Source organism: Cavia porcellus, unplaced genomic scaffold (assembly GCF_034190915.1).
Source record: "Cavia porcellus strain 051 isolate PalLab524CR breed Dunkin Hartley unplaced genomic scaffold, mCavPor4.1 scaffold_2, whole genome shotgun sequence".
NCBI lineage: Eukaryota > Metazoa > Chordata > Mammalia > Rodentia > Caviidae > Cavia > Cavia porcellus.
The window spans coordinates 98786575-98813343 of NW_026947485.1; the positions used below are offsets into that span (position 1 = coordinate 98786575).

Sequence of the window (26769 nt, forward strand, 5' to 3'; positions counted from 1 at the left end):
TCATAGCGCTCTGAAATTAGAAATTAATGACAAAGGATACTGCAAAAATTCCGCAAACACATGGAAACTAAATAACACACTCTTGAGTAATCAGTGGGTCACAGAAGAAATTAAAGAAGAAATTAAACAATACCTAAAAGAAAATGAAAATGCAGATACAACTTACCGGAATCTGTGGGATGCAATGAAAGCCGTTCTGAGAGGAAAATTTATTGCACTGAGTTCCCACATCAGGAAAACAGAACGAATACAAATAAATAACTTGATGCTACACCTCAAACAGCTAGAAAAAGAAGAGCAAGTCAAGCCCAAAGCCAAAAGAAGAGAGGAAATTATAAAAATCAGAGCAGAAATCAATGCAATAGAGACTAAGAAAACAATCCAAAGAATCAACGAATCAAAGAGTTGGTTCTTTGAAAGAATAAATAAAATCGATAAGCCCCTAGCCAACCTTATTAAAAAAAGGAAAGAAAAAGCTCAAATTCATGCAATAAGAAATGAAAAAGGAGAAATCACTACAGACCCAATAGAAATACAGAGGATCATCAACACCTATTTCGAAAACCTCTACTCTCAAAAGTTTGATAACACAGAAGAAATAGACAGATTCTTAGAATCATATGAAGTACCAAAGCTAGATCAAGAGGATATAAAACTGTTGAATAACCCAATCTCTGCTAATGAAATTGAGAATGTAATTGGGTCCTTGCCCACCAAGAAGAGCCCAGGCCCAGATGGATTCACTGCAGAATTCTACAAGAAATATAAAGAAGACCTAATGCCGACACTCCTCAAACTATTCAATGAAATTGAAAGGGAAGCAATCCTTCCTAAGTCATTCCTGGAAGCAAATATTACTCTAGTACCAAAACCTGAGAAAGACCCAACTATAAAAGAGAACTATAGACCGATCTCCCTAATGAACACAGATGCAAAAATCCTCAATAAAATATTGGCAAATAGGATCCAGCAAATCATCAAGAAGATTATACACCATGACCAGGTGGGATTCATCCCAGGAATGCAAGGATGGTTCAACATACGCAAATCAATAAATGTAATCCACCATATCAATAAAGCCAAAAATAAGAATCACATGATCATCTCTATAGATGCAGAAAAAGCCTTCGATAAGGTCCAACACTTATTCATGATAAGAACTTTACAGAAAATTGGAATAAATGGTCTTTACCTCAATATAATAAAGGCCATTTATGACAAACCAACAGCCAGCATCATACTAAATGGCCAAAAATTGAAAGCCTTTACTTTAAAGTCGGGTACAAGACAAGGATGTCCTTTATCACCACTCCTATTTAATATAGTACTGGAAGTACTAGCCAGAGCAATTAGGCAAGAAAGAGAAATAAAAGGGGTAAAGATAGGAAAAGAAGAAGTTAAATTATCATTGTTTGCAGATGACATGATACTCTACATAGAAGACCCCCTAAACTCCATTGAAATACTCTTAGATACAATAAATAAATTCAGTAATGTGGCTGGATACAAAATCAATACTCAGAAATCAATAGCATTCCTATACACGAACAACAAAATTACAGAGAGGGAAATAAGAGAAACTAGACTATTCACATTAGCAAGCAAAAAAATGAAATATTTAGGAATTACTCTTATGAAAGAAGTGAAAGACTTATACAGTGAAAATTATAATACACTGAAAAAGGAAATTGAAGATGATCTCAGAAAATGGAAAGACATCCCTTGCTCATGGATAGGAAGAACAAACATTGTGAAAATGGCCATTCTCCCAAAACTGTTATACAGATTCAATGCAATCCCAATAGAAATACCATCAACATACCTTATAGATCTAGAGAAATCACTCCTAAATTTCATCTGGAACCAGAAGAGACCTAGAATCGCAAAGGCAATTCTAAGCAGCAAAGACAAAGCAGGAGGCATCACAATCCCTGACTTGAAGTTATACTACAAAGCAACAGTAGTAAAATCAACATGGTATTGGAATCAAAACAGAGCTGAAGATCAGTGGAATAGATTAGAAGATACAACCACAACTACGAACACACTCAACCACCTTATTTTTGATAAAGGAGCCAAGCAGGTTCACTGGAAGAACGACAGTCTCTTTAATAAATGGTGCTGGAAAAACTGGCTCTCCATTTGCCGAAAACTAAAGCTAGACCCATGTCTATCACCATGTACTAAATTAAAATCTTAATGGGTCAAAGATCTGAATATTAAAACAGAAACACTAAATCTATTGGAAGACAAAATAGGTAGAAACCTTGGAGACATAGGAGTAGGTAAAGAATTCATGAACAGGACTCAAACCGCACGGGAAATACTTCCCAGAATCAATAACTGGGACCACTTCTTATTAAAAAGTTTCTGCATGTCAAAAGAAATCTCCAGCATAGTGAAAAGAAAACCCACAAATTGGGAAAAGATTTTAGTGAACTCTCTCTCAGACAAGGGCCTCTTGTCTAAAACATACAAAGAATTAAAGAGACTCAGACCTCCGAAATTCAAAGATCCAATCCAAAAATGGGCATCTGAGATGAATATGCAATTCTCAGATGAAGAAATGCAAATGGCAAATAAATACATGAAAAAATGCTCATCATCATTGGTCATTAGAGAAATGCAAATTATAACCACACTGAGATACCATCTCACTCCTGAAAGAATGGCCAGGATCAAGAAAACCGACAACAAATGCTGGAGAGGCTGTGGGGAAAAAGGAACTCTCCTGCACTGCTGGTGGGAGTGTAGACTGGTACAGCCTTTGTGGAGATCTGTCTGGAGATTTCTCAAAAAGTTGGGACTGGAAATCCCATTTATTCCAGCTATTCCACTTCTAGGCATATTCCCAGAAGAACTGAAAGCATCATACCACAGTAATTTATGTGCACCTATGTTTATAGCAGCACAATTTGTAATCGCCAGATCTTGGAAACAACCCAAGTGCCCATCAACTGAGGAATGGATAAAAAAGTTGTGGTATTTCTATACAATGGAGTATTATTCAGCTATAAAGAAGGATCACATTGAGATATTTATCAATAAATGGGCGCAGCTTGAGACCATACTCATAAGTGAAATAAATCAATCTCGCATGTGTGAATACCGAATAGTTTCCCTAATGTAAGTAATGATTCAAATATATAAAAATATGTGGTAATCATGATTCCCCATTAGGTGGCCTTGAAGCCTTATAAAGTTTTCACTCATTAATTAGAAAGGCTTTATTCTGGGCTTCTTGATATGAAAATATTTGAAGCTAGAGTATATGAAGTTTTACCCAAATATTTCAAGGAAAAAGACACTATGGTAACTACTATTAAGTCAGGTTATAAGGTGGTGAAGTACTAGGTTATTGAAACAGTCATGCTGTGACCTCTATTGTTATATTGTTATGTCCTGTTTTATCTCAATCTCCCCCTTATTGTTTCAAAAAAAATTATTTAGTCATTTCTTATGTTTGTCTTAATTAAAGAAAAAATTCAAAAAAATTAGGATATATAAATAGTAACTCTTTTCAATTTCCTATTAACTTGTTTTGAAGTCCTGTAGTACTCCCACGATCTTGTTTTGACTGATTAGACTCTGTTCCATTCTATATGATAGTATCAAGTTTGAAGACATAGGCAACTACTTTGAAGACAATAAGATTCACTTCCGGGAGAACATGGCGCACAGATAACAGCAACTACCGGAGGCTCTCTGAAAAACTAGGCTCAGAAGCCAGATATGGTGCAGACTAAAGAGACATAAGCAGGTGGAGTTGTGCTCTGCTGACTCAGGAACGAATTGGGCTGAGAGAAACCAACTTGGAATGCAGTCCTGGTGCTAAAACAGGAACAGAAAAGTCTCGCTGCTGAGGCTGGACCCTGCGCCATTGGAAGCCGCGATTTGGGTTTCCCGCCGCGCAGTGGCTGGCTGCCTCTACATCGGCTCGGCAAGGAGAGAGACGCGCGGAAACTCTGAGAACGGGAGTCTGTGAACGGAGTCGAAAACAGGACGGGCAGGGAGGCATGTTCTGACTTGTGGCAAGGTGAGTGAGAGAAACTGACACTCCACCACAGTTTGACTCCAGCGGACACTCTGGGCCCGAGCAGTCCTGCGGGAGCAGGGCGCAGTGGAGACTCCAGCCACACATTCCCCTCTCGGGCGGGATTGGTGAAAAGTGCCTGGCCTGCGTGACGCTGCCGGCAGACCCAGTAGGCTGGCCCAAACCAGATCCCAGAGCCTGACGGAGGCCGGGAGGGGCAGGCCCCCGCGTAGGCTGCCTGGTGCACAGCGGTGAGTGGGAACACCTAACCGGGGCAATTCGATCAGGCTGTGGCTGACAGGGAGAGAAGCTGGGCCTCTCATATAAGCTTGCATATATAAGGAACAGAGAATATGGGAAGAGGCAGCAACAAGAAAGGCTCCTCGGCCCCCAATTCTGAGAAACAGGCAATAGCAGACACCGCACCATTACACATAAGGCGCCATATAGAGAGCCTCATAGACCAATTCAGGAATGAAGTTATCAACGACCTGAAGCTAGAAGTATGCAAAATAGTTAGAGAAATGCTAAGCCCCACCCAAGAAAAAACAGATGGTGGAATGGAAGAACAGAAAAAGAGGGGAGAATTGTTTGATGGAGAAAACAGGGAAAGCATAGAATACGTGAAGCAGGTTCAAAGGGACTACCAAGAAACTAAGAAGTCTATCGAAGACTGGCATAACAGCTTGAAAGAAACTAAGGACAGACTATCTGAACTGGAGGGCAGAATTGTAATATGGGAGAATGAAATGAAAAACTTCTTAAAAATAACAAAGAAACAAACAGCAATAATACAAAGACAAGAAGATGATAAGAGGATCCATAACTTAAGGATTAAGAACATAAAAGAAGAAGTAGGGACACAAACAAATGAACTACAAAAGCTACTCACAGAAATAATCCAGGAGAATTTTCCTAATTTAGCAAAAGGTAAAGATACTCAGATGTATGAGGCATACAGGACCCCAGCTACCTACAACCCTAACAGAGCAACACCCAGGCATATCATAATAAAAATTCCAGAAATTCAATACAAGAACAGAATATTAAAAGCTGTCAGAGACAAGAAACAGATCACTTACAAGGGAACACCCATCAGAATTACAGCAGATTTCTCTGCACAAACCATCAAATCACGAAGAGCGTGGGGGGAAATAATTCAAGCTTTGAAAGATAATAATCTCCAGCCAAGATTGAGATATCCTGCACAACTGTCCCTGGAAATTGATGGAAAAACAAGGTGCTTCCAGGATAAAGAGGAACTGGGGGAATTTGCAACCACCAGTTCAACTCTACAGAGAGTATTGCAGGATATTTTAAAAAAAGAAAAATACAAAGAATCCAGAAATAGTGGAGGCCACAACTAATGGAGCAGAGAACAAAGTGAAGACAAACTGACAGCTACTGACAGAATAAGAGCTCAACAGAAATGAGGCAGAGAAGATTGGATGATAGGAACAGCTATTTTGGAGAAAATGACATCTTAATAGGTAATACTGATTTAGATCATCTAGTTTTGAAGTCTCATCTAGCTTTTGTCCTTCTGTCTCCAATGGTCTAAATAGGTTGTATCTTACTGGATTTTATTATGTACGATAGTATAAGCAAAAACCTTTTAAAGACAAGGAGATTATACAGAAACCATTATTCATTTTCTGTTAGTTGATTCTAAATACTCTGTAATGCTGTCATTCTCTTAAATGGTTTTACATTGTTTTGATATACTTAATGCTACAGTATACGAAGTTGTACTCAAGGATTTCAAGGAAAGAGACAATATGGTAACTACTTTTAGGTCAGGATTATCTGGTGGTGAAACACTATTCTGCTTAAATGGTTATGTTTTGATCTGTGCTGTTTCGTTGTTATGCCCTCTTTTATCTCAATCTCCACTCCATTAGTTACTTTTTTAATACTTTTTAAATTTTTATCCTTTTAATTAAAGGAAAAAAAATAACAGGATATATTATAGTAACCCACTTTGACTTTCCATTACCTCGATTTAAAGCCCTGTATTACTCTCACCATCTGGTTTTTAACTGATGTTCCCCTATTCTGTTTTGCTGGATAGTATTAGGTTCGAAAATTTAGCCATCAGCTGTGAAGATAATGACATTCATTATAACGCCCATTCTCGTTGACTTTTATCTACTTTTGAAGACCTACAATGTCTCCAATGGTTTGGTTTTGTCGGTTTTGTTCTTTACTGTTTTGTTCAATTGTATTATAACTAATGGTATAGGCAATTCTATTAGAGATAGCGGGAGGCATTATGGTAACCATTGTTGATCACCTTGTATTATGTTTTCACATTATCTATTATGTCCACTCTTTTGACTTGACCGATTCTGTTCTGTTATGTCACATTTGGTTTTACTCTTTTCCAAAAAAGTAATAAGAACCGTGAGAGCAATGAAACCCAAAATGTGTAATAGTCATTGTACAAAAGAGAGGAAAAGAAAGTGCTCTAAACTATATAACTGCATGTATATTTAAGTGTATAAGATAGAATATGATATCACAGAGTTTTATTGGATCATTGAACAGAACTGTTTGCAGTATCATTGATGGAATGTCCACTTTACAAGCTTTAATTTTGTGACTTGAACAATTATTTCTAAGATGACAATATGTAATCCATTAACTAGTAATTTCCTACTGTTCATTTTTTTTCTGCAAATCTGTATAACTTGTACCCTTTCTCTGCTTTTTTTTTCTTTTCTCCTTAAATAAAATTTAAAAAAAAATTAAAAAAAAAAAAAAAGACAATAAGATTCACTAAGATACCCATTCTGGTTTGACTATTGTCTTCTTTGGAAGTCCTGTAATGTTTACAATGCCTAAGTTTTATTGGTCTTGTTCTCTACTGTTTTGTCCAACTTTATAATATCTAATAAGATAGACAATTCTTTTTAAGGAAACAAGGGACAACGTTGATAACCATTGTTGATAAACTTGTACTCTGTTCTACACCATGTGCTATGTCTATCCTTGGTATTGACTGACAGCTTTGTTTTGCCATATTTGACTGTATTCTTCCCCCCCCAAAGAAAGTAATAAGCACTAAGGAGTAATAAAATCCAAGATGTGTAAATTTTGTTGTAAAAAAGAGAGGGGAAAAAAAAAGAAAAAGAGCTCTAACGGATATAACAGCAAGTGTGTTTGGGGGTGTTAAATAGCTGACTTTATCAATGTTTTTGGAACATTGAACACAGCTGTTTGCAGTCTCCCTGTTTGAATGTCCACCTTGTGTTCTTTGATACTGTGATTTGAGGAACTATTTTCAAGAAAATAGTGTGTAATCTACTAGCAGGTAATTTCTTACTGTTACGGTTTTTTGTTTTGTTTTGTTTTGTTTTGTAGTTCTGTATTGCGTGTACCCTTACGCCGCTTTGGTTTGTTTTGTGTTTTTCTCTTTTTCCTCTTAAATAAAAAAACAAAACAAAACAAAAAAAAAACAATGAGGCAAAATTGGTACAGAACTTTGAAGCAGGATACCATGAAAACAACAATAGCTATGATTATGTATCTTATTATCTTTACATTAGTTGTTCATTCCATCAGGTATAGCAAAATCAAACCAAAAATAAAACCAATTAAAACAACGTTGAATAAAGCAAAATAATCAGAGCAAAGCAAAACAGTGAAAATAATATTTGACTTCAAAGACAAGATAGAAGAAAATCCCCCACATTTGCTATATTGAATATTGTCATCCTCCCAAGTGATTCTCAGATTGCTGGTTCCAGGCCTGCATGATCAACCAAACAATGCAAGTATTTAATTGTTTCATGTACCTTGGTTGCTATCAACTCAGGCTGTCCTCTGAACCATCTGGTTGCTTATGTGGGGGAGTACGGTCATGGGGGACACGGTTTTTGATTTTCAGTCGGTGTGCTGGTAGGGTCATGGGAGGCACTATCTGACTTTTCTCTTCCTGGAACTTGGGCAGCTTGCACAGATTACCAGGAAGGTTGGCTAGTTGATTTCTTGGTTGGTCCCCCAAGTCCCAGCATGGCTGATTCTTGGGAGATGCTGACTTTTCTCTCTCTGGACACTGCACAGCTTATGCAGCTTGCCAGGAAGTTTCTCCATTAATTTTGATAGTTTTTCAGGGTACATTAATCTGGGTTGGAAGTTGTTTTCTTTCACGACTTGAAATGCTTCACTCCATGATCTTCTTGACTTGATGGTCTGTGTTAAGAGTTCTGCTTTAATTCTGATAGGCTTTCCTGTATAGATGATCTCTTTCTTTTCTCTAACAGCTTTTAATATTCTATTCTTACGCTGAAATTCTGGGATCTTGACTCATATATCTATATGTAGCTTTAATTTAGCTATGGATAATTTGAGTTCTAAACACCTCACTTATCTGTACGTCAGGTTATTTTCCCATGTTTGGGAAATTTTCTGCTATTAGTTCTGCAAATAGTCTTTTTATGTCATTTGTGTTGATTCTTGTACCTATCATTCACATATTGTTTTTCTTTGCATCATCTTGCAGCTGTTGAATTGTTATTTCCTGATTCCTCATTAGTTTTAAGAGATCTTTTCTGATCAATAGCTGCAATCCTGTCTTCAAGGTCTGAGAATCTATCTTCAGTTTTGTTCATATGATTTTCCAATTTTGGTTGGAGTTTTTGATTTCCTGGAGTCTCTTTGAATGTGTTTTATGTATTCTAAAGCATTCTTTGCATTCTTTCCTATCTTGTTCACTTAGGGTTTCTATCATTTTTCTTTGCTCCTCTATATTTTTATGTGTCTTTTTTTTTGAAGGTAGTAAAATATGACAGAACAAGACAGAACAAAGCCAATTGAGACAATGCAATAGAATTGGTATAGAATTTCAGAGCAGGATGTCGGGATAACAGTAATGGGTATCATAGTATATTTTATTGTCTTCATAATAGTTGTCCATTCAATTAGGTATGGCAAAATCAAACCCAAAACAGAACATTATAAATCCTATCTATACAGAATATTGGATACAGCAAAACAATTAATCAGAACAAATCAAAATAGTGAAAACAATTAAGAGAGAAAATAGAAGGAAATCCCCCATATTTGCTATATTGCCTATGGTCATCCTGCCAAGAGATGCTCAGATCTCTGGCCCCCAGTCACCAACTGGGAGGAGGGGATAGAATGTTTGATTCTCAGCCCACACACCAGTAGGCTCACAGGAGATGCTGACTGGTTCTTTTCCTGGCTTGCCTACTGCCCGCTCATGCAGCTGCTTACCAGGAAGGAGGGCATGTTGCTTTCTTGCTCAGCCCCCTAAGTTCCAACATGGCTGGATCTTGGGAGATGCTGATTTGTTATGTGTGTCCTTTGGATATGCTCACCAATTCTTTCATTATGTTTATCATTTTATTATCTGAGAGATTATTTTTAATCTGATTTCCTTACAACCTCATGGAATTATTTCTTTACTTCCATCACTATCATTTCAGAAATTTCAGGTGTGTGGTTTTCCATTTCTTCCATGTCTATGGTGTAGGAACAAGTGTTTTCAACATGGAAGAAAACCTTATGAATTGGATTTCTATCTTATTGTGGTTTTAAAACTCAATTCCAAATAAGGTAAAGACTTAAATATGACTTTGGAAAATTATATATTTCTAATCTTTGGATAGGAAATACAGTATTTTTCCCCCAAAGGTAAACACTAAATCAAAAAGGCAAACTCTTTTCTTGTAAATGGTCCAGGTTTGCAACATACCTGACAAAAGTGTAGATTCTGGAAAAAAAATTCCTTCAAGTCAGTGATTTTAAAAAAAGGAAAAATAATATACAGACAGTTGAAATATTTTTCAGAAGAGAAAACTTACTGGCAAATAAAATCATAGGAAGGCACACTTTGGTAAACAAGGAAGTAAAAGCAAAAATAGTGTTTTACATTTATGGATAGAGAATAATTAATAGATGATGGTAAATATGGGTAAATAGAAATTTACACTTCCAGAGAAAGTGCAAATTAATATACTAATTTTGAGAAATAATTTGGTGTTACTACAACGTGTGAAAATTTGTGTATATATACACCAACAGATTCTCTGCTAAGTGTTCAGTCCTAAGCATCTCTTGTGTGTGGATAACAAGAGGGCAAGCTACACTTGTTTTGTGTTCCTAGCTACACTGTCTGCACATGTGCACTGTCAGGAGAATGGCTGAATAAATTATGGTATCTTCATGTGGTAGGATATAATGCAGATGCTCCTTGACTTAGCATAATCCAGGTGACCCCACAGAAAGCTGAAATGCATTTAAACACCTAACCTACCAAATATCACAGCTACAATACACTGTAAAGAATTGGTTGTTTCTGCTTGTGACTGGAAACTGTGGTACACTGCTACTGCCCTCCTGGGGAGGCAAGCTATCATTCAGTATTCTAGCCCAGGAAAATAAAAAGGTGCAGAATTCAAGGTAGGATTTCCCCTTTATGTGTATCCCTTTTACACCTTCAAAAAATTGAAAAATCATTAAGTAGAACCTTCATTACGTCAGGAAGTGTTTTGTTCAGCAATGGCAAAATGTGAGTTATAGCTACTTATAAGTTAATATATCTCACTAACATGGTTAATGAAACAGCAAGTCTCAGATAATAATAGTTTAATGTCATTGTTACAATGTATTATCATTGTTTCAGCAAAACCAACTATGTAGGAGCTCATAATGCAATGCTAAATCACTTTTAGAGTCACAGGAATAATCAACACAATTAGTAGGGTCAGCTACAGGCAGAGCCACTGGGGTTAATAATATTTTGGTACCTGTTTATTGTTTTCTAGGGTATGTGTTCTGGATATTCTTGCAATATCAAATTCTATGCTAATGCTGAAGAAACAAATTCCTGATAAGAAATAGCTTTCATACATATAAATAGTCATCAATTAGAAGATGTAACATAGGAAGAGAACTTCCTAGATAAAATGCCAAGAATAAATCTCACAACAAATGTGCAAAATCTATGCAAAGACAACTTTGAAAGCTGCAATGAGAGCTGCAAAAAGCAAACCTGAACAAATGGAAAGGAGTAATTGGTTAGAACAATTTACTTTCAGATCCTCTCTGGATCTGTAAACTTTACATTTTATAAACAATTCTAATGTTTATAAAATTTGATAAACTGAGAATTCATGCTAAGTTTTAATCTTTTCCTTAAGGAAAAAAATAAAAAACATCAGCCACAAAAGCTAATATAAACTACAAATGAATACATAAATTATAAATATTAAAAAGTTAAATTCCAACTTCAAAAATTAAGACAAATAATATTTTTATTAATCAACTATTTGATACACCTCTGTTATGTTCTTCCCTATAGTCTTTAACAACATACTTTTAGAGTATTTTTTATAGTGAAAGTTGTAAGATAATTTAGTCTTGATGGATTTTTTTATGTTGTATATATTTTAGAATCAGTTCAGCTTTGTAATTCATTATTGGTTATATCATATATAATTTTCACTGCAATTGTCATCAGATTGCCTTTCCATATAAACAGCAAGATTATATATATTATTTCAAGCTTTCTTAAGCTGGGGCAATTATAAGTATAGTACTCATTAAATTGAGGATTCTTGTTAACTGATTTGTCACTGATGTCTTCATATTAGTGGCAATTATGAGTTTTATTTTATGTAAATCAGTGTTTTATGAAAACTTAGCAAAGTGTAATATCTCCCCCAGATGCTCATATAACTCATTTTTCAATAATTAAATTACTAAATCTACAAGTTTATTCTATTCAAAATTTGCGTTGGTCCTTCAAGTGGTAGCTTTTGGTTAGACGTGAAAAGGTTTCTCATAGCTTGTATCTTGATGTTAGAATAGTTTCTACTGACTTCATTTTTCATCTTTAATCATTTTTATGTCATAGCCCAATAATTTTCTGTATTTAACAAGTAAATGGAAACACTTTATGTATTTAAATCAGGAATCTGAAATATGAATTTTTATTTTACTGAACCACTCTGAAATTGTTTTTCTAAATTGCATTTTAAATGGTTCATACATTGGATAGCTTTTGACATACTATAAAGTTCATTCTTTAAAAATGTGAATAATCAGTAACTTTGCAGCATACCCAAATCATCACCACTATCTCATTTCTGAACATTTTCATCACCTCCAACAGAAGTTCCAAACCTACTGGGAGCTCCTCCAATCCCTACCCTCTTCTCTTTCTCTGTGGATTTGCTGATTTTGGACCTGTCATATGAATAGTATTGTGTGATGCATGATATTTATATGACCTTGGTTAAAATTTTGAGTCCTCTTATATCCAAGTTTTCCTTTTAAGTCACAAAAAGTATATTTTAGGGTCTTTAAAATGTTGTCTTCTTATGCTACAGATCTTGATGTGTTATAGTGGACAAACCATCTTACTATCATAGACTCTTGAGCAGAAATCTAAGTTGATGTGAGCATTAAAATACTATATCTAATATGAGAGAGAAATTCAAGAAGAATATGTAACTTTCGCTAACTCCAACGTTAGTAGCCTCAGAGAACAGGGATGACAGAGGTCACTAAGTGTTTGTCTGAGCTTCATCCAGAATGTATTTTAAGAATTTAGTAATATAATATTTTTGAACATTACTGGCAAATTCCCCACCTCTTCTAATCATCATGTTGTTTTATGATTCATTACAAATGCACAGTCAGGTTTAAGTCACCCAGAATTTATTTTATAAGACAAGCCAAAGCCATGTTTGAATTATTTTTGTGAATGATCTAATTTGAGATGAATTTTGACAAAGTTAAAAGTTTTCTATATATCAGAGGTATTTTCTGTCTTAGAGTAGTACATAATAATGGCATATACAAAGCAATTTGCTGGTGTAGAATTTTCAGGAGTAGTATTATTTGGTACTTCATTTATTGATTTATCATTTAAATGTGTATATTTTCCCTTATTTTGGTTAACATTCCTTGAGTTGTTTTGGGTAAATAAATTACATTTGTTTTATTTTATTTTATTTGATTGCTTTGGTACTGGGAATCAAACTCAGGTCCTTGCACTTGCCAGGCAGGCACTTATGACATTTGTCTTTTTAATCTTGATAATTTTGCAGGCGGTCATAAACACTGATGAAATCAAATAATTAATGTTTTTTTGGGGGGGGGTACCGGGGATCAAACTCATGACTGCACACTTGCAAGGCAGGCACTTAAATGCCACTGAGCTAAATCCCCAGCCCTCAAATAATTAATGTGATGATTTCCTAAATTAATCTCACCCTTCTCTTGCTCCCTTTTCTTTTTCCTCCTTTCCTTTCTTCCTTCCTTCACTCCTTGCTTCCTCACTTTCAATCTTTCTTTTTCCCTCTTTTGTCCTCTCTCCATCCCTACACTGTGGATTGAACCCAGGGCCTTTATGCTGAGCTACATCTTTAGGCCCTTTTAAGTTTTAATTTTCTGGAGATGGGATTTCACTGGCTTGTTGAGTTTGGTCTCAAACTTTTGATCCTCCTGCCTTGGTCTCCTGAGTGCTGGGATTATAAGTGTGCACTATCATGCCTGGCTCCACTGTGATCTTTCATACTTAATAATTTAAGATGGACTGCTACTCTTTATACCATGAAAACATAACTGAGGTATGAAAAAAACATATATAGTGAATATTTACATTAAAAAATTATTACTGTGGGCTGGGGATTTAGCTCAGTGGCATAAGCATCTGCTTTGCAAGCGTGTGGTCATGAGTTCAATCCCTGGTACTGGTAAAAATACAAAAAAAAATTATTACAGTAAAAGACACATTACAGTTAGTCTCTAAAACACTCCTCACTTTGAACATTCTTGCCACTATTTATTTATTTATGAGAAAAAAAGACCCAGAAAAAAACCCAAAAAGTAAAAGAGACAAACAACAAACCCAAAATAATAACAACATAGGTTTTCAAAACAAGATGATAGGAATTTATCAATAGTTATAATGTTACATATTGTTACCTTCAAAAGGGTTGCTTACATTACCAGATACAGACATATAAAATTGATGTAATCATCGGAAGTCCTCTTTCATGAGTACCTTAATGCACTGAGATCCACACCATGGTGTGCTCCACCATGCCCAGTTGTCTTCTGATATATGTATATTTTCTTTGAGACAGGGTCTCACTGTGCAGTTCAGATTGGCCTTGGGACTCACTTTGTAGCCCAGGCTGACTTCAAACACACAGAGATTTTCTTGCCTAAGCCTTCCAAGTGTTAGGATTGCAGGTGTGTGCCAAGATGTCTTCTAATTTTTTTTTATTATTTTCTTTTTTGGTGACGGAAATCAAACTCAGTGCCTCATGTTTGCCAGGCAGACACTGAGCCACTGAGCTAGATCCCTGGCTTTGTCTTTTGATTTTTAAGAGCTCTTACTCCATTTAATCTAGTCTAAAAACTTCCTGCTGTTTTTATGTAGGAAGAATATTTTGTCAAAAATATTTAACAATGCCATCATTCTTTTTTTTTTAAAGGAAAAAAACTGTATAAGGGTACAAGTAATACAGAGTTTAAAAATCAGTAAGAAATCACTAGTTAATAGATTACATATTGTCATCTTAGAATAGTTGTTCAAGTTACAGGATTAAAGCATACAAAGTGGACATTCAAACAGTGAGACTTCAAACAGTTGTGTTCAATAATCCAACAAAAACTTAGAAATATGGTCATCTATCATAACACACCTAAACACACTTGCAGTTGTATCCTTTAGAGCACTTTCCACCCCCCCCTCTTTTTTACAACAACATTTACACATTTTGGATTTTATTATTCCCACAGTTTTTACTACTTTTTTTTGAAGAGAATAAAACCAAATATGACAAAACAAAGTAGTCAGTCAAAACAAAGGATAGACATAGCACATGATGTAAAAACAGAATACAAGGTAATCAACAATGGTTACCATAATGCCTCTTGCTACCTTAAAAAGAATTGCCTATATCATCAGGTATAATAAAATTGAACAAAACAGTACAGAACAAGACCAACAAAACCTAAACATTGGAGACATTACAGGACTTCAAAAGAAGATAATAGTCAAACCAGAATGGGTGTCATAGTGAATCTTATTGCCTTCAAAGTAGTTGTCTATACCCTCAAACTTGATACGATCAAACAGAACAGAACAGAGTAAGATCAGTCAAAACAAGATGGTGGGAGCAATAGAGGGCTTCAAATCAAGTTAATAGGAAATCAAAAAAGTTATTATAATATATCCTGCTTTTTTGATTTTTCTCTTAATTAAAAAATAAAAAAATAAATAAATGAATTTTTTTAAAAAAGGGAGAGATTGAGGTAAAAGAGGACATAATAACAAAACAGTACAGGTAAAAGCATAACAATTTCAGCAACTTAGTGCTTCATCACAAGATAACGCGACAATAGTAGTTACCATAGTGTCACTTTCCTTGAAATATTTAAATACAACTTCGTATACTATGGCATCAAACATATCAAGGCAGTGTGAAACCATTCAAGAGGATGAAAGTATTACAGGGTATTTAGAACCAGCTAACAGAAAATGAACAATGGTTTCTATACTATCTCTTTGCTTATAAAAAAATTTTTGTTTATACTATCACATATAATAAAATCCAGTAAGATACAACATGATAAATCCAATGGAGACAGAAGAACAACAGTTTGGTGGGACTTCAAAACAAAATGATATTAAATCAGCATTAGCTATTATGATGTCATGTTTTCTTCAAAATAGCTGTTCATATCATCACAGGCAATAATATCAAACAGCCCAGAATAACACCATTCCAATTAATGAGTGAAAACTTTATAAAGCTTCAAAGCCACATAATGGGGAATCGTGTTTACCACATACTTTTATATATTTGAATCATTTCTTACACTAGGGAAACTATTCAGTATTCATACATGTGAGTTTGATTTATTTCACTTATGAGTATGGTCTCAAGCTGCATCCATTTATTTATAAATATCTCAATGTGATCCTTCTTTGTAGCTGAGTAGTACTCCATTGTATAAAAATACCACAACTTTTTTTTACCCATTCTTCAGTTGATGGACACTTACATTGTTTCCAAGATCTGGCAATTACAAATTGTGCTGCTATAAACATGGGTGCACATCACTGTGGTATGATGCTTTCAGTTCTTCTGGGAACATGCTTAGATGTGGGATAGCTAGAACAAATGGGACTTCCAAGCCCAGTTTTTTGAGGAATCTCCAGACTGACTTTCACAGTGGTTGCACCAGTCTACACTCCCACCAGCAGTGCAGGAGAGTTCCTTTTGCCCCACAGCCTCTCCAGCATTTGTTGATGGTTTTCTTGATCCTGGCCATTCTTTCAGGAGTGAGATGGAATCTCGGTGTGGTTTTAATTTGCATTTCTCTAATAACTAATGATGAGGAACATTTTTTCATGTATTTATGTGCCATTTGTATTTCTTCACCTGAGAAGTGTGTATTCATCTCGGATGCCCATTTTTGGACTGGATCCTTGAATTTTGGAATGCCATCATTCTTTATATACATTTTTATTGTGCAATAGTTAGCCAAGATCGTAAAGTAATTTATTCATATCTGTTTTATAGTACCTATTTTAAAAAAGCATTTAACAAATCCTTAACATATGGTTTGACTCACTGTAAATTAGGGTCATAATGTGGGAGATGAGAAATGTACAATCACAATACCTCACTGTAACAGGAAAGACAGTAGTAGTTCATGGTGCTTATAGAAATCAAGGCATTTGCTAAAAGGAGATGGTCCTTGCAGGAACTGTGTATTTTTTGGGGAGGTTCTGTTTCCTGTTTGGGAACATTTCGATCACCATCATATTGCTTATCTCTTCTGTTGCCATTGTTGTCATCAATATTTTCTTAGCTATCACACTTCTCTTTGAAATGATATACATTTCAACTGACAAGAGTTTTAATTTTCATTGTTTTATAGTTTTTGACATTTTGAAGCTTTTGTCAATCTTCTTTAATTTCCTTTTTTAGCTTCAAGGAAGATAATTTCAGTTGTGTTTAAGTTTTGGAATTATCAATAATTGTAGAAAAAAGAAAATTAATCTTAAAGCTTACATGAAAGCAACTTGAATGCATTTAAAATTTCTCCTATTAAATCAAGCCCATAATTATATAATCAAATTATTCATGCACTACAAATATTGAATTATTGATGGGGTATGTGTAGGAGTTTTTCACTAGAACATTTCCTTCTCCAGGCTACTTTGCTGGATTGGTGGCAATTTTGCATGCTGTTTTATCTGGAACTGTCAAATATTGTGAGGGCAAGATGGATCAGATAAGTTAAGGTATGCATAAGGAATGTATAAGTCATGAAACTACATCTTCAGTGATGCTTGGTTATTTGTAGTAATTCTTTGTGTCTGTATCCTACAAGTCCAGACATTTTTTTTTTTCGGCCCAGAAGTTTTGACAAATTTTACTGCATGTGATTAGCTACAAACAAACAAAACCACATCTGAATCATGTTCACTGTTTACTGAGCCTAATCTCTGAGAAGTAAAACTTCTTGTCTAATTAGCTATCAATGGGAAACAAATTCTCCATTTAAAATTTAAAATTTTCAATGTTTAGAAGAATGCCTAGAGACTGGCTTCTAGGGACCTAACCCAGGGCATCAGTCATGCTAGGTAAGTAATTAGCCACTGAGCTACATCCCTAAACCTTTTAAAATTTTATTTTGAGACAGGGTCTTGCTAATGCCCAGATTGTCTTCAAATGTATGGTCCCCTTGCCTCGGTCTCCTCAGAAGCTAAGATTACATGCATGCACCATGTGTCCAAGTTGACATTTTTATTTAAAACCGTTTTTTTCTCCACTGAAGAGCATATTTGTGCTTTCAGTCATCCTGTACCTATGTGATGGGGAGTGAGCACTGTCAGTGGCCGGAGTGTCCCTGGCAGCAATTGCTACAGGGGAGAGGCTGGCAGTATCTCAGTTACACACAGCAGTGACTGAAAACTGCATAAATATGCCACGTTAAGCCAAGCCAAAATGTCTGTCAGCTACCTTCCCTTAGTCAGAGCCCAGGAATAACAATGCTTTCAATGTCACTAGACCCAAGGAAACACGGACAGAGGAGAATTTGGAAGGGGAAGTGCTTTCTTAATGACTGGAATTGGAACATTATAAATTTTACAAAAAAATTTGAGCATGTGAATACAAATCTGGAACTTCATGCAGCCTTGGAAGGGGCCCATGGGAGTGAGAGACCCTCAATAAGCTGGGCTTCATTAGCATTATAGAAAATCTAAGAACCCCTCCCCCATATATTTAGTAAAAATAGGCTTCAATTGATCTGTTCCCTGTATCCAAGGTCCATGCAAGCATTTTCCGGGCAGCTTATCAGTGCCATTGAAGTGCTTTTGTGTGTTTCTCCTGGCAGTGGCAGGATTTTACCCGTCTGTCTGTGTGTTGTGTCAGGTGCCTTAGCCTGGCCTTGGGTTTAAGGGAAGCCAGGTAGAACCTTTTGCGGTAAAAGGGGAAGCTGTGAGAGACAAAATTCCTATACCAGGCATAGTTTTACCCTTCTCTCTCCAGTTCAGTCAAAAACCTCATAAGGGCAAACAGGTTCATAGCAAGAATGTCAGACCTTGGGCCTGACATACTTGTCCCTTTTCTCTTTGGTTCCAACAGGTGGCTGACAGTTTATGCATTTACAGAATCTTTCACAGCTGAGGGTACCTTCCGGGAGCCTTCTCTCTCAATCCTCGCAAATAGTCTTTTGCCCAGTAATCATGCTCAGGGCTGCTGCTCTATCTAGCTCAAGGATCCTATTATAAACTCCAAAGCTTCTCTCTGTTTGAGTTGTGTGTGTGTGTGTGTGTGTCTGTGTGGTGGGGTTTGGGGTTTGTCTTGGTTGCTCAACTATGAATACATTGAAAATCACTGAATTGTGAAAAGTCTAAATTAATTTACAGTGTGTCAGTTATGTCTAAAGCTGATTCTAAAAAGCTCAGAGGAGATGTTCTCTGTTAGAGAACATCTCTGTTAGAGCTCTGTTGAGCTCTAACCCAAACCAGAATCATATGAGTGTCTGTCACAGGTACTGGAGGGCATTTTGGACACTAAAGCATTCCTTTGGTCCTAGAAAATTCCCATCCACCCTTTCCAGCAGCTCGGGCCATCTGGAGAGTCCCTCAGTGTTTGAGACAGCTAACCACCCTGCCTGTTGGTGAGCCTCTGCTAGCCTCTGTCCTGCTGAGCTGCACTGTGTTAACTGCTGACTTGATTAGCTCTCTCTGTCTTCTATGAGACACTGTTGATTTGGTGCCCAGCAGGTAGTAGACACGGATCCTGTTTGAGGAAGGTTCTTCTGTGGTGGACTTACATTAAAGGTTGGGGTGGCAGCTTTCTCCCCAGAGATATCAGTAGAAAATTGTGGGCTGTCTTCTTAATGGCTGGTTTCAGGTACTGTTTACCTACGTCTCTTTGTAGTGGTTCTCAAATTTGGGAGTCTCCTGCCACTCCTAGCTGTGTTACCTTCTACCTGTGGGAGATACCTGTCTGTAGTGTCTGTGATCTGCCCCCTCCTGGGGTTGCTGTGAGCCTGGGGTAAAATAGTGGATCTAAAGCATTTAGCACAATGTCTGGCCCTCAGCAGCACTCAAATGAATATTAGCTATGTCCTGTTGGATGTTATTGTCATGAAAATCAGGAGACTGTTTTCATGGAATCAAGAATTAGAAATGAAATGAAGTTTTTCTTGAGAAAAATATTTTTAATATAAAAATGAGGCTAATGTATTAATGAAGAGTAAAAGAGAATTTAAAAAGAATAGCTGCCTAAAACTCTCCAAGTTAAAGAAATCACTTTGGTATTTTTTGGGGGCAGGCATGTGTGTGTGTGTGTGTGTGTGTGTGTGTGTGTGTGTGTGTGTATGTCAATTGCTGTTTGGTGAAGAATTTCTGTGAAACACATTTGATGCATTCTTTTAAAAATGAAGTTTTTTTTTTTTGTACCGGGGATCAAATTTGTGACCTTACTCTTGCTGAGATAAATCCCTAGCCCAAAAAATAAAGTTTTGATAACTCAGTTATATATTTCATCTCAAGTGGTTATTTATCTCCAAGACAAAACAATTCCACTCATGTATAAAAGAATATATATATATGTATATATGTATGTGTGTATATATATATATATATATGTTCTAAGCAGAATGTGGAAGGGGAGGTAAGGAGAATACATCATGCTCAAGGAAAATTCGAAGCATTTAAAGTATATTTAATACCTTTTTGGCCAAATGAACTGTGACAAGTTAGCCAGAATGTTACATTGAAAGAATCAAGAGAAAAATAGAGATTGAGATGCAGAATTTTGCTGTCTTGCAGTTTGACTCTTAAGATGTGTGTTCTACTTAGCAAAAGCAAAGTTTCCACAGAATGTTAGCTCTTGAATTACTCTTAAACTAGTTCTTTTGTGTATTTTTAGAGAGAATAAGGAGCAGCTAGGGTGAGGATTGAATATATTTGAAAGTGGATTCAAAATGATGTTTGAGTACTTCATTTTAGAAAAAATTGAAAGCTTTCTTAAAGACTGTACAGAAATTATGACTTATTGGAGATATCGCTCATATGCAACCCTTCATGTATAATTTAAGTCATATAAATACAGAAAGTGGAAAGGAGCACATATATTTATTGTCATATATGAGCATGAGTACTTTTTACTTTTATTGTTTTCCCACTTCAGATGAAGTTGGAATTTTAAAATTTTGACCAAAGGCTTTTTTTTTATTTAAAAGGAAAAAAAGAAAAGAAAAGAAAAGAAAACAAAACAGTATAAGGGTACAAGTAATACAGATTTATGAAAAAAAACCTGGTAAATCACAAGTTAATAGATTACATATTGTCATCTTAGAAATAGTTGTTCAAGCTACAGGATTAAAGTGTACAAAGTGGACATTCAAACAGTGAGACTGAAAACAGTTGTGTTCAATGATCCAACAAAAACTCAGTAAGATGGTCATCTATCTTAATACACCTAAACACACTTGTAGTTGTAGCCTTTAGAGCACTTTTTTTCCTCTCTTTTTTTACAACAAAATTTACACATTATGGATTTTACTCCCATAGTTATTACTTTTTTTTGAAGAGAATAAAACCAAATTTGACAAAACAAAGCTGTCAGTCAAAACAAAGGATAGACATAGCACATGATGTAAAAACAGAGTACAAGGTGATCAACAATGGTTACCATAATGCCTCTTGCTTCCTTAAAAAGAATTACCTATATCATTAGGTATAATAAAGTTGAACAAGACAGTACAGAACAAGACCAATAGAACCTAAACATTGTAAACATTATAGAACTTCAAAAGAAGATAATAGGCAAACCAGAATGGGCATCATAGTGAATCTTATTACCTTCAAAGTAGTTGTCTATACCCTCAAACTTGATACCATCAAACAGAACGAAACAGAGTCTAATTAGTCAGAACAAGATAGTGGGAATAATACAGGGCTTCAAATCAAGTTAATAGGAAATCAAAAAAGTTACTATAATATATCCTATTTTTTCCCTTAATTAAAAAAATAATAAAAAATAAGTAATTTTTTAATGAATAAGGGGGAGATTGAGATAAAAGAGGACCTAACAACATAACAATACAGGTCAAAGCATGACAATTTCAGCAACCTAGTGCTTCACCACCAAATAACCTGACTTAATAGTAGTTACCATAGTGTCTTTTTCCTTGAAATATTTAAATACAACTTCATATACTATATCATCAAGCATATCAAGACAGTGTGAAACTATTCAAGAGGATGAAAGCATTACAGGGTATTTAGAACCAGCTAACAGAAGATGAACAATGGTTTCTATATTATCTCTTCGCCTATAAAAACTTTTGTTTATACTATCACATATAATAAAATCCAGTAAGATACAACATGATAAAACCAATGGAGACAGAAGAGCAACAGTTTGGTTGGGATTCAAAACAAAATGATATTAAATCAGCATTAGCTACTATGATGTCTTGTTTCCTTCAAAATAGCTGTTCATTTCATCACAGGCAATAATATCAAGCAGCCCATTCAATAAAGCCATTGCAATTAATGAGTGAAACTTTATCAGGCTTCAGGGTCACATAATGGGAAATCATGATTACCACATACTTTTACATATTTGAATCATTTCTTACCTTAGGGAAACTATTCAGTATTCACACATGTGAGTTTGATTTATTTCATTTATGAGTATGGTCTCAAGCTACACCCATTTATTCATAAATATCTCAATGTGATCCTTCTTTGTAGCTGGGTAGTACTCCATTGTATAAAAATACCAAAACTTTTTTATCCATTCTTCAGTTGATGGACTTGGATTGTTTCCAAGATCTGGCAATTACAAATTATGCTGCTATAAACATGGGTGTACGTATACCACTGTGGTATGATGCTTTCAGTTCTTCTGGGAATATGCCTAGAAGTGGAACAGCTGGAACAAATGGGACCTCCAATCCCAGCTTTTTGAGAAATCTCCAGACTGACCTCCACAATGGTTGTACCAGTCTACACTCCCACCAACAATGTAGGAGAGTTCCTTTTTCCCCACAGCCTCTCCAGCATTTGTTGTTGTTGGTTTTCTTGATCCTGGCCATTCTTTCAAGAGTGAGATGGAATCTTGGTATGGTTTTAAATTTGCATTTGTCTAATGACTAATGATGAACATTTTTAATGTATTTATTTGTCATTTGTATTTCTTCATCTGAGAAGTGTGTATTCATCTCAGATGCCCATTTTTGGATTGGATCTTTGAATTTTGGGGGTCTGAGTTTTTTAAATCCTTAAATTTTGGACAGAAGTCCTTTGAGGGGTAGTTCACTAATAGTTTTTCCCAGTTTCTGGGTTTTCTTTTCACTATGCTGGAGATTTCTTTTGACATGCATGACTTTTTAATAAGAGGTGATCCCAGTTATTGACTCTGGGAAGTATTTCCCGTGCGGTTTGAGTCCTGTTCATGAATTCTCTACCTACTCCTCTGTCTTCAAGGTTTTTACCCAATTTGTCTTCTAATAGATTTAGTGTTTCTGTTTTAATATTCAGATCTTTGATCCATTTAGATTTTAATTTAGTACATGGTGATAGGCATGGGTCTAGCTTTAGTTTTCGGCAAATGGAGAGCCAGTTTTTTCAACACCATTTATTAAAGAGACTGTCATTCTTCCAGTGAACCTGTTTGCCTCCTTTATCAAAGATAAGGTCATTGAGTGTGCATGTAGTTGTGGCTGTATCTTCTAATCTATTCCATTGATCTTTGGCTCTATTTTGATTCCAGTACCATGTTGATTTTAGTATGATTACTTTGTAGTATAACTTCAGGTCAGGGATTGTGATGCCTCCTGCCTTGCCTTTGTTACTTAGAATTGTCTTTGCTATTCTAGGTCTCTTCTGGTTCCAGATGAAATTTAGGAGTGATTTCTCTAGATCTATAAGGTATGTTGATGGTATTTCTATTGGGATTGCATTGAATCTGTATAACAGTTTTGGGAGAATGGCCATTTTCACAATGTTTGTTCTTCCTATCCATGAGCAAGGGATGTCTTTCCATTTTCTGAGATCATCTTCAATTTCATTTTTTAGTGTATTATAATTTTCCCTGTATAGATCTTTCACTTCTTTCGTAAGAGTAATTCCTAAATATTTCATTTTTTTGCTTGCTAGTGTGAAGAGTGTGGCTTCTCTTATTTCTCTCTCTGTGATTTTGTTGTTAGTGTATAGGAATGCTATTGATTTTTGAGTATTGGTTTTGAATCTAGCTACAGTACTGAATTTATTTATTATATCTAAGAGTCTTTCAATGAAGTTTAGGGGTCTTCTATGTAGAGTATCATGTATGTCATCTGCAAACAATGATAATTTAACTTCTTCTTTTCCTATCTTTAGCCCTTTTATTTCTCTCTCTTGTCTAATTGCTTTGGCTAGTATTTCCAGTACTATATTAAATAGGAGTGGTGATAAAGGATATCCTTGTTTTGTGCCTGATTTTAAAGTAAAGGCCTTCAATTTTTGGCCATTTAGTGTGATACTGGCTGTTGGTTTGTTGTAGATGGCCTTTATTATATTGAAGCAAAGACCATGTATTCCAATTTTCTGTAAAGTTCTTATCATGAATGAATGTTGGACCTTATCAAAAGCTTTTTCTGCATCTATAGAAATGATCATGTGATTCTTACTTTTGGCTTTATTGATATGGTGGATTACATTTATTGATTTACATATGTTGAACCATCCCTGCATGCTTGGGATGAATCCCACTTGGTCATGGTGTATAGTCTTCTTGATGATTTGCTGCATCCTATTTGCCAATATTTTATTGAGGATTTTTGCATCTGTGTTCATTAGGGAGATCGGTCTATAGTTCTCTTTTTTAGTTGGGTCTTTCTCAGGTTTTGGCACTAGAGTAATATTTGCTTCCAGGAATGACTTAGGAAGGATTGCTTCCCTTTCAATTTCATTGAAGAGTTTGAGGAGTGTCGGCATTAGGTTTTCTTTGTATTTCTCATAGAATTCTGCAGTGAATCCATCTGGGCCTGGGCTCTTCTTTGTAGGTAAGGACTTATTTACATTTTCAATTTCTTTATTACAGATTGGATTATTCAGCAGTTTTACATCCTCTTGATCTAGCTTTAGTACTCATATGTTTCTAGGAATCCGTCTATTTCTTTTGTGTTATCAAACCTTTGAGAGTAGGGGTTTTCGAAATAGGTGTTGATGATCTTCTATATTTCTATAGAGTGTGTAGTGATTTCACCTTTTTCATTTCTTATTGCATGAATTTGAGCTTTTTCTTCCCTTTGTAAAATAAGGTTGGCTAGGTGCTTATCAATTTTATTTATTCTTTCCAAGAACCAACTCTTTGATTCGTTGATTCTTTGAATTGTTTTCTTAGTCTCTATTGCGTTGATTTCTGCTCTGATTTTTATAATTTCCTCTCTTCTTTTGGTTGTGGGCTTGACTTGCTCTTCTTTTTCTAGCTGTTTGAGGTGTAGCATCAGGTTATTTATTTGTATTCGTTCTGTTTTCCTGATGTGGGAACTCAGTGCAATAAATTTTCCTCTGAGGACGGCTGTCATTGCATCCCACAGATTCCAATAAGTTATATCTATATTTTCATTTTCTTTTAGGTATTGTTTTATTTCTTCTTTAATTTCCCCTGTGACCCACTGATTACTCAAGAGTGTGTTATTCAGTTTCCATGTGTTTGTGGGTTTTTTGCAGTATCTTTTATCATTATTTTCTAATTTCAAAGCACTATGATCCGATAACATGCAAGGGATAATTTCAACTCTTTTGCATTTATTTAAATATGTTCTGTGAATTAATACATGGTCTATTTTAGAGAATGACCCATGTACTGCTGAGAAGAATTTGACCAAAACTTTGCAGAAAATATAACACAGATACTTGAAATGTGTGGTGGATTAATGGTCAACTTACAATGCCCTGCTGAACTGAATAGTGTGGTTCTGGGTATGGAAGGCCCACCTGAAGATTGTTGGCAGCAATGTAACAGGAGAACTGGAAGGGAAGATGTCGTGCTGTTGATTCTCCTGGAGAAGTTTGTCATACTGGTTTTCCTCGTGTGGACTCAGCTGTTGTGTCATTAGAGGAGCTCAGGTCCTCGATATTTCTGAGGATGGCTATTGCTCTCTTTGGGGGAGCTCTGGTCCTTGAGCGTCACTTTCTGGCTCCAGTACAGATCCCTCAGCCTGCTGGAACAGAACCCTTACCCTGCTGGCTGGCATTGACTTTCTAGCTTCCACCACTGACCTTTGTGCCCTCCCAATGCGGATCTTTGATACAGACTTGCATGAGATACTGTCATGGGCTCTAGGCCTCCTGTTGGACTTGTGGAGGACATTGCCATGAGATCCAGGCCTTCAACTATATTCTTTGAGTTTCTAGTGCATGGGCACATCTCTTGTGTGCTGCATTTGACTCTTTGGGGGAATATTATACAATAATCCTATAAATTATGTGTCCTGTATTAAATCTATTCCTTTGCAAATCCTGACTACAATTAAATGTTATATCTACTGTATTTATAATGATATGCAGTAATTAAAATATCTTTAAATTGATGGTTAAACAATTTAAAATAAATTTAAAGGGCTGGGGATTTAGCTTAGCAGCAAAAGTATCTGCCTGGCAAGCTCCAGGCAAAATCTCCCTAAAATAAATTTAAAGTTGCAGTTTGATACTTATAGTTAAATTATTGCATAATATTTATTCAGCAATTTTGGTTACCATAAAGGGACTTCTTTTGGTTCTTCAGAAAAATATCTGAAAAATTAGGGGAAAACAGTTTTATAAACAAGAAAGTGAAATCCAGACTTGTTATAAACTTGCATAGGGGTGAGTGCTGTATAGCCTTGCAAAGTATAGGGAACTCTTATTTGAGGGCTTACAGCTTGCTGCAGGATTTAAAGTAGGCATCTTCAACTTATTCTACTCTTTCTACAAGTGCCATCATTATATTATGCACACGCATCTTACAACTTTGAACTTCTTCCTAGCTCCCATTGCTGCTGTTAGATATCTTGCTTCTATCTGTTCTATCAACTTCATAATGCCTTACAGTTTTTGCTTTAGGCAGGCAACATATATTCACCCACATACTGGTCTTTTTTAGTGTTCTTTGTTTCTTTGTGAATATCTGGATTTGCTTCTCATGTGGTTTATTTTCTGCCTGAAACACTATCTTTAACAT

General features: G+C 35.7%; 1 protein-coding gene and 1 pseudogene across 2 annotated transcripts in view; one reads left to right on the forward strand and one right to left on the reverse strand.

The window, feature by feature from the left end:
* The window catches only part of Fank1 (fibronectin type III and ankyrin repeat domains 1), a 159462-nt gene that overhangs the window by 77483 nt on the left and 55210 nt on the right, over positions 1–26769 (forward strand). Inside the window, exon 1 of one of the 2 annotated variants that reach the window (XM_063244920.1) lies at positions 23443–23492. The exons of the other annotated variant lie outside the window; for it this stretch is intronic. The gene's annotated coding sequence lies outside the window, so the exon portion shown is untranslated. Of the gene's footprint in view, positions 1–23442; positions 23493–26769 lie in introns of those variants that run through there. 2 annotated transcript variants of the gene reach the window in all.
* LOC100735705 (putative RNA polymerase II subunit B1 CTD phosphatase RPAP2) overlaps positions 1–26769 on the reverse strand; it is a 37822-nt pseudogene that overhangs the window by 5225 nt on the left and 5828 nt on the right.